Source organism: Corvus hawaiiensis, chromosome 2, assembly GCF_020740725.1.
Source record: "Corvus hawaiiensis isolate bCorHaw1 chromosome 2, bCorHaw1.pri.cur, whole genome shotgun sequence".
Taxonomy (NCBI): domain Eukaryota; kingdom Metazoa; phylum Chordata; class Aves; order Passeriformes; family Corvidae; genus Corvus; species Corvus hawaiiensis.
Genome location: NC_063214.1, coordinates 85,070,231 through 85,079,453, shown reverse-complemented (window position 1 = coordinate 85,079,453; position 9,223 = coordinate 85,070,231). Strand labels below are relative to the sequence as shown.

The window sequence follows — 9,223 nt, the reverse complement described above, 5'->3', positions numbered from 1 at the left end:
TTCTGCTTACAAACCACTATAGAGAAAATCTTCTTAATTTGTGTAATATTGCTGACTTCACCAAGCTTGTATCCATAAATGAATGGGCTTGGGTTCAGGGTGTTTATCTACAGTCCCAAATTTAGGAGTTGAATCTGTTTGCTCTGTGACCATTGCTGATACCCATACAAACTTTTTGGATGTTTGTATCAATGTTTGAAAAGGAAATATTCCAATTTTTTTCCATTTTAATTAGGTTATCACAAACACTGAGGACTCAAAGGAGATGCAAAGAAAGCAGGTGCACAGCATTCACTGAAGAGCATTTTGGTATGAGGCATTTGCTTAAATTCTTCACCCTTTCTACAAAAATATAGTCAAAATAAGAGAAATGTTTGAACAGGTTCTTAGTATCCCATCTAAAATTACATGCTCAGGAGCAAAAAAGATTACATTTACATATCCACTATAACGACCTAGCCACAATACTAGTATCTCACTTCAAGTTTGATGACAGACTTCTCCAAAGTTCATGCATGCTGGACACTTGAACATCAGCTAAAGATGACCTGTGATCTGTACACACTCTAATTTTAGGCAAATTGTCAAGACACAAACAGAACCCTGGGAAGAAGTTTTAAATAGCACATGAATTAGTGTTTAAAACACGCCAAAACATTCAAAATAATTTTAATTGCATTCAGAGGATTGTTATACTGTCATAAGACATAGCATCCTTACAGACATCTCAGACAAGTGTTGGCATAAGAGAGTTAGGAAATAACATACATATGTTCTCATAGAGTATTTACAAAAAATGTAGGGAGAGCATATGGTAGACACCATCATGAATGTTACAGGAAAAAAAAAAGTGCTGTATGCCCCATTCTCCATTTCTGATGAGAACTGTAAATAAAAGCAACATGAACAGAGTAACACCGCAAGTGGCAAACCAGTATTGATGGATCAGAAAATGGCAAAACAACTACCACTCACTCAAATGCCTTTGAAAAGCATTATGATACAATGGTTATGAAAGACAAAATGGATCTTCAGTACTGGTTATACATGCAAGGAGGGCAATCACTTTTTTAAAACAGATGTTTGGCTGAGTTAGGAATATCTGTCCTTCATTCCATGGCACTTCAAGAATCAGATATTCAAGACCATCTTTGCTGCTCTGTAAGTTGAATTGCATCCTTAGTTTCAGTCTGGAAATTAAATAAAATAAAATCATTGACATTATTCTAGCTTTATGCAGTGATCAATGACACAAGAATTTGACTGCATAGCTAGATATCAACTATCCTCTGAAAACTGTTCTAATTACTAGTACAGTGTAAATATATTAGCATTACTTTTGCCATTAATTTCTTCAACAATTTCCATCATCACTTAGGACAATCTGAGACAAGTACACAGACATTCACTTCCAACTTTTCAAACAAAATAGTTTTAAAAAAACACATCAATTTTCTTTCTATTAAAAGTATCATTTTGACAAAAAGCATCCCATTTCAAATTAATTTTACTTTTGAAGGTGAGGGAAGTAAAAAAAAAAAAATTTGGCCAAAAAAAGACACAGATTTGATTCTTTAACAAAGTCATCTGGATTTTTGAAAAAAAAAGTAGATGCTTACAGGAGAAAGGAGAACAGAACTGCAAGACAAGGAGAGGAGTTGTAGTCTCTTTTACACCAATTAAATCCTTAAAGAGTTTTAGTTGCATTTTAAGAAAAATAAACTGATTACAATTTTCTGTGACTGCTCACAGGTATACATTTTACAAACTTTTTCACTGTAAGTGCTCCAGAAACCAGATTTCACATGAGTTTGGGTAAACATCTACTTAGGACACATTTTCAGGAATTATACTTAGGCTAAATAGCAAAAACTAAGGAACGATGTACAAGAGTGTTCTAGCACAAAAACAGAAGGAACAAAATATTTTTTAAGACTACTGTAAGCACAATATAAAGGATTATATAGCAGATTCCCTGAAACAGTCTGTCCTATTAAGACTCCTAGAGCAGGATTTATTTGACCAGGTCTAAAGCAGGACTCCAGGTTTGAGGGTGATGGGATTGCCTACAGTCAGAAGAGACAACAGTCACTTTCACACATAATTCATCTCATACTTATTTCAACACGTAAAGCACAAATATCTCATCTGTTAGTGGGACTAACAGAGGAGCTGAGGCTCCTCTGCCAGAGCTATCAGACAGATGCCAAAGGTTTGTACATTTATTTTCAGGGTCTCAAATGCTCATTGCAGTTTCCAGCATGCTTTCCTGGCCTTCAGCTCCTCTTCCTATGATCCACCCCACCTGACCTTGTGGAAAGACCAATGCTGAGGTTAGAAAGAGAGAGTTTCCATTTCTGATCATTTATGGGTGACTGATGAAAAAGTCAGTTGACTTTTCTGCTCAGTACAGGTCACTGAGGCCACTCTTGCCAGCCCTGAACAGTTCCGAAGTAAGTATTGTGTCCTTTTTATCAGGAGTATGTGAAATGTCTGATTTATTGTACATCAGGGAAATATCTCTGCAGGTCAATGGATTTCTGTATGAAAAATTCCTCTTATAAGTGTTTGGTTAAAAAATAATATCTGACATTCAAAAATGTGTGTGTATATATATATATATATATATATAATCCAACCTACACTGACTTGGAAAAAAAACAGCATAAGAAACACTAGATAGTCTAAGGGTAACATTTTGTAGGATATTTTTTCTGTCCGTAACCCCATTACAAAGTATTGACATCTCTTCATATACTAAAAAAAAAATTAGTAAATCTTAGTAGGAGAAACAAATCAAAAGTACTTGAGACAGCATGTGACCAAAAAAAACAACAACAACAAAAACCATCCAAAAAAATGCAAAGAGAAAACAAAAACCAAAACAACCCCTCCCCCCCAAAAAAAAACAAAACAAAACACAACCAGGAAAAAACTCTCAGAGCATAGATGTTGATCTTTTTCATGTGAAAAAAAAAAAAGACGACCATCCAGTGGTCACCATAGTGTAGATTTCATGTTGACCAGAGCTCTGAAGCTATTCATACGGTTATGTAAATTTTATTGTAAATTATGTATTTCTGCTATGCAAACAGAATCTGTTTCTAGAAACTTAAATCAAGCAATGCGAAAATGTTAGACTTGCAGCATAGTCATAACTTACAAACACACAGAGAAGCAAAACTACCTTTATGAAAACTGACATAAGGCTTCCTCCTAGATAAGTACTTCATTGGTCCAAAAATGATTGGTTACACTTTAAACAGATAATTATTACTAAAATAGCATATTTTTATTAATATATTCCTAATTTTGGCATTCAATCAGTATGATTTTGAGGTTATTATTATTATTTTCACATTAAAAAAATTTTATACCATTTTAATCGCTTTCATTCTTCTAAGACATTCAGGCTGTACTGCGTGCAGCCTGATCAACTATGATAACCAAAACTTATTCTTTTCCTCAGAATTCTGCTTTCATTATCATAAGAAATGAGATTATTTGCCCTGTCAGTGACAGCAAAATAAGAGTATGAGCTTGCTATTTATGAGTTATATATTTTACTCAAAGAAATTAGGAAAACCCAAAGAAAAGGCAGCTGCAACTTTTGCCCAAATCAGACGCTTTTCATAAGGAACCACTGACAGCAAACAACTGCATGGCAAACTAAGTTTGGACCTTAACAGGAGGTTTGCATCAGGAGACTTGAATTTTTTCTAGTTGAAAGAGTGACTGTACAACATTTTTAAAGTCACTGCAATGATTTGAAGAAATTTGAGAAATGCCTTGGTGAATACATACCGCTGCATGACAAATGATGTCTCCAGTCTTCAACTGGATAGTCTGCAAACTGATTCCATGGAAAAGCTCAAAGTTCTTGTTTCCACATGTGCATCTATAACACACATGTGCTCACCACCATAATATATAGCAATAAGCACACTTTTTTCATGTTTGGAAGCAAAATCCCAGATATTTATTCCTGAAAATCAGCTCAAGCTTCTAAAATCTGAGTTCAAGTAAAGTTTTGTCTGCCCCTTGAAGAAGGAGCAAACCCTGTTTTACAGCCTTAACAACTGTTAACAACTGCAAAGGATGGGAGCCCTGCATCAGACAGGCGCCCGTGTGCCTCCTCATCCCACAAACCGGACATCGAGTGAGGAACTGTGGGTCACTGCAGCCTGCTTAGGAAAGGTACAGTGAGCCACTTTCCCTCACACCCCCCAGAAATCAGAGCTCAACTGGAGGAACTTGTGCTGACAAAGCAGCACGAACCAGTTGGCAGCTCTGGTGGTATCCTCTGCTCCTTTTCCACCTTGTCTTTCTATGACTATCCTTGAAGAGTAAAAGGCTGTTGAAAAGCCATTATGCCCTAAAAGGGGGATGGTTATTACCTTTCACGTTCCATCTTCAGGCTATACTGCTTAACTTTTCCACTGTGGCTCTTTGGAAAAGTAACACCATTTCCATCTGTTGTACTTTCTTGCCCTCTGCTGGAAAAACTATCAAATGAATGTGCAGAACTGAATCTTTTAAAACTGATTTCTCAATCAATTGCAAAAATAACTGATTTTCTTCACACAGTCTTCCCACAAAACCCTCATAAGAGGTGCTAAAAAAATGTACTGTCTTGTTAAAATCATCTGATTCCTAACAATTAATGCTACTTCAGAATCAGACCAAGGCATTGAAAGTGACATCTTGTCCCCAAAATATACTTGCTTCAATATACAAGGGGAAAGCAGAGAGAACTGAAGACAAACACATGAGAGAAGATTCAGGAACGAGTAATTTGATTGCATTTTTCAAAAACATAGATGCTGGTGCTGATGTTAAATGGGAATACAGGGAAATAGTATTTTCTGCTTTAATACAATGCATTTTGTGATGTTGTAAGTGAATAGGTGGGTAACAGGTTTAAGTCCATTTTTAATAAATAGCATACGTATGTTTTCCCACTCACAACAAAAGAATTTTTCATAACAGTAACTAAATTACCTCTCTGCTGTTACACCATTACTACGTGGACATATTCGGGAGCATATTCAGAACTTCTGGGAGAGAATTTTCCTTCTGGGTATTATGCCTTCAAAAGTTTAGGCCTCCAATTTTCTCCAGACACATACAGTTTCCCATGAATAGCAGCTGGAAAAGCAGTCAGGTTTATCGGCTGTATTGTCACCATTCTCCTTTTCATCAAAGAGCAGTTGTGGTGGATTAAAAAAGTAATGTCACCATGTCACAAAGAAGGGAGGATAGCTCTTTGTTAAGTATGCCACTGGGAAGGACCTCTCTGACGTTTAATGCCTCTTCAGGCCTTTCAGACAATCAGTAGTTCCCTCCTGTGAGCCATGAACCTTTGCAGAAAGTCTTTCTGTCATAAGTAACCTCCTGCTTTCTATCTAGTGACCTTAATCTTCAAGATGACAGGGTATTTCCATGGCATGGAGAGCTTCCCTTACACACCCTTACCCAGCGGGGAACAGCTCACATGAACAAGCATATCATATTAAGGAAAATGGAAATTTTCTTTCTACTATTCTTTTTTCAGTGAACACTTTCAAAGACCAGGTCTTTGCTTGATACTGCAAAAAGTAGTAATCTCTGCTTGGATAAAATGGATAGAAAATGGATTTGTGAAGTACTTATGTTCCTCTTTTCATCTGCAGTCATGTCGTGTTTCATTTCAGATAGTCAGTCCTTTTACAGTGACTGATTTCAGTTATCATACTATATTCTGCTGATATCCACAAGTTCCCAGATTTGTTTCATAATGTGAATCATATTTTTAAGGATTTGTTTAAGGAGCTACCACTAGCAGAACAGAGAGCATCTTCATTCCTTTTGCTGACTACTTAATTCCCTTAACCGTAACCACAATTTCTTTTTACTCACAGTAAGGGTCAAGTTCTTTTAACTTTTAAAACATTATAACAGCTGGAAACTAAAAAGATCCAGCAAAATTCAGTCAGTAAGTTTTCAGCAGACTGTTGAAGGATATAGATTTATATGTAGGCATAGTTTATAAATACTTCTATAGAAAGACATCAACCATGACATCATCTTCTGTCAGTGTTATTTTGCCGACAGAATTGCAGAAATGCATCTTCCTTTTGCCTAAATATTGTTCTAAAAAACCCCAAAAACATCAGAGATAATATATTAGCAATCTGGTATGGCCAGGGAATAAGTAATGGCGTGCAGAGCTTTTAATTTCAAGAACTATTAAGTTCAGGTTCTGCCCAAGCCACAAGAGGCCTGAAAGTCATGTTGTGACTACTCTAACAACCAATTGTAAATGAGTTCATTTTCAAAATCCAGTTACCTTGGTTTTATTTTCCAAATCCAGAGAATATGTTCACATCACAAATAACATCAGCATAGAAGACAATCTTCTTAAAGTTTTTAACAGAAAGGCCAACGATTTGATGGGATTAAAACTGATGTATCCTCATTTGAGTCAAGTTTTTCTCCTCCATCAGGACACCAAGGCACAGAGGTTCTCTTGGGCAGTTTCTCCAGAATAGTCACCCTTGTTACAGGCTCCCATTGCCTAAAGAATGACAAATCAAGGCACTCAGTGAGAGGTCAGGAACTGAATTTTTGGATCACGTCAGAAAGAAATTAGTGGGAAAAGGAACAAACACCATTTTGAGCTAGAGTTCTGTTGCACCAAACACTTCTTACTGCATCAAACAGAATTTCCATGTGGTTATATTGCCTACTTTCTGTCACACCTTGTGTGTATACAGTATTGTGGACATCTCAGAATGTGGGTAAGGGTTCCTGCGACTCATGGTAATGCAGTTTATATAGGGGATAATCAAAAGTGATTTTATGAAGCAGAAGTTATGGCTTCCACAACAGTTACTTGATACCACTCAACAGAAAAGAGGAGCAGAAGCTCTTGAAATCCAGCTTTAAGCTGAAAAGTTTACCTCTATTTCTCATCTCTATTATTTCACAAAAAGTCTTAATTAGATTGGCCAGTTTACATCTAAACACTTCATAGAACACTCCAGATTCCAAAAGGGACGTTCTGCCAACACCAGTAATGACTACAGAGCATTATAGAAATATAGCACTCCAGAATCAATCTGCAAACTGAAATTCAAGACTCTTGGGGAGTGACAACGCCATTAAACAATTAAACAATTTTGTTTCATGGTTTTTTCCATAAAAAGTTCAAGTCATCAATCAGTTCTCTTCTTGTTATAGTCTTTTATTTTCACAAGTAAAAACTGGATGCTGAATGTAATACATATTTCAGAAGTAAAAAATTTTATGTTTGCTTTGCTTCACTTTTCCCTATGCTGTGGAAGAGGACAAGTCACAGCACAGTGTAGTCAGATCAGTATTAGGTACCTGCAGCTGTTCGTAGATTTGGACAATGTGACTGATCTACCTTTTTTTTGATGCTTCTGATGTTTCTTCAACAAATGCATGATCTTGACATTGGTACTATTTGTTCCTGTACCAATCAGCAGCACCTTGTGACTTTCCTGCACTTTCTTGTTCTCCTCTTGGCAAATAAGCAGTATTTTCTTAGTGAGACGGGGGTTTTTTCTCACAGTCTTGGTCTATCTAGCAGGAATGGAAAACAGTGTTTCACAGGTGTTTTCCAAATTCCCACAGGGAGTTGTTTTATGATTTGGAGTATGTCTAGAATATATGCAGAAAAAGAAGAGTTGTAATCTACGTTATCTAACTCAAGAGAGTAATAAAGATAAATTCAGTTTTAATAGAGATTTGACACTCTCTTTAAAGCATTACTTCAAGAGTTAACTGTCATTACTGGAGTTTAAAGTCAAGTGAAGGAGGAACTTTGTCTTTCAATGCAAGGTACACTCAAATTCTCAGAACTATCTTTCCTTAATGCATTTTTTCCCTTAAGGTCAGATGAAAGAAAAGGGGAGAATCTGCCCGTTAAAAGCATCTCACCAAATACAGATGGCCTGAAAACATCATCTGGGATTCACCTCCTTTTTGTGAGGACACTCTGCAATATGAAGCACCTTTAAGGTATCAAAGGAAAGGAGAGTGCTTTCACCCACATTATACAATCAAGAACTCTAGATATTGTTTCTACCTTGAATCTTTAATACTTCCTCTAATTTTAGTTACTTCTAATGGACAAGTCATAAAGTTTGTCAAAATATGTTCTAAAGAAAGTTCTCTTCTACAGATATTTTCCAGTGAAGGTCCTGCAGTCAACACACAGCAGCATGAGCCAACACACAATTTCAGGTACCTCAGTGAAACAACGATATTTTTCAATTAGTTTCATTATTGCCATCAAGAAACTGAAGCTTTGCATCCCTTCTGTTCTGTGGGCATAGACAGAGCTGCTTTATTTACAACATTAGGGAAGAGATCAACTGGTTCTGGAGCAATGAGCCAGAATCTGAGGTGGTACACCTCCTGCATGCATGGCAGAGCCCCCCTGACGGGGCACAGCCCCCAGCACCTGCACAGGGTGAGGACAGCAAAGGTGAAGTGTCCTGGATGAGGCTGGTAGTGAGTCAGATTTGAGGTCCACCCAGGGAGTCTAGTCAATAAATTGAGACAATACTACACAGGGCCACAACCTGCCTCACCTAATGTTCCACAACAGACGAGGAAACACGGATGGTATGAGCCCGTGGAGGTTAGAAATATGTAATGCCTGTGCTTGCCACTGAAACAACATGTACACACCGAATTTGAAAAGGTCTTGGAAAGCCCAGAATACAGTAAGGATGAGAGTCAATGCTGGGTAATGGAGAAGAAGACATGGTAGCTCCACCAGAAGACAAAAGAACATAGCTTCAAGACTGGTATTTCATTGCAATCTGTCTAACACAAGAGTAAATCATTATCCGGAGGAGGTTTAAACACCATCTAACCTTCAAATGAGAGAAATCCAGAACTGATGAAGAGAGGGGATCACCAAATATGAGGACACAGACTACTCAGATTATCAATAAGAATGCTATGCATTTCTAAAAATTTTAGTATCCATTTAATCTTTTTTTTCTTCCATTCAGAACCACACCAACTTTCCACTCCGATTTGAATTTGAACCTCAGCAGTGCAATCCTGATGTAAGATCCTTATCTGTAAAGTAAATGAAGTAAATGCAGCAGAACTGTGCCCATGCAAGTTTTCGGTCACTGTCTAATCCCAGCCTGCAGCAAATCTTCCTGACTCTGACTCCACTGGTACATCAGGGAAATTCCAA

General features: G+C 37.1%; 1 long non-coding RNA gene across 1 annotated transcript in view; it reads right to left on the bottom strand.

Moving 5' to 3' along the window:
• Positions 1-5,980: 5,980 nt before the first annotated feature.
• Positions 5,981-9,223, bottom strand: part of LOC125321647 — a 29,754-nt gene continuing 26,511 nt past the window's right edge. Inside the window, exon 3 of the long non-coding RNA XR_007201626.1 lies at positions 5,981-6,556. This is a non-coding gene — a long non-coding RNA (uncharacterized LOC125321647). The remainder of the gene's footprint in view (positions 6,557-9,223) is intronic.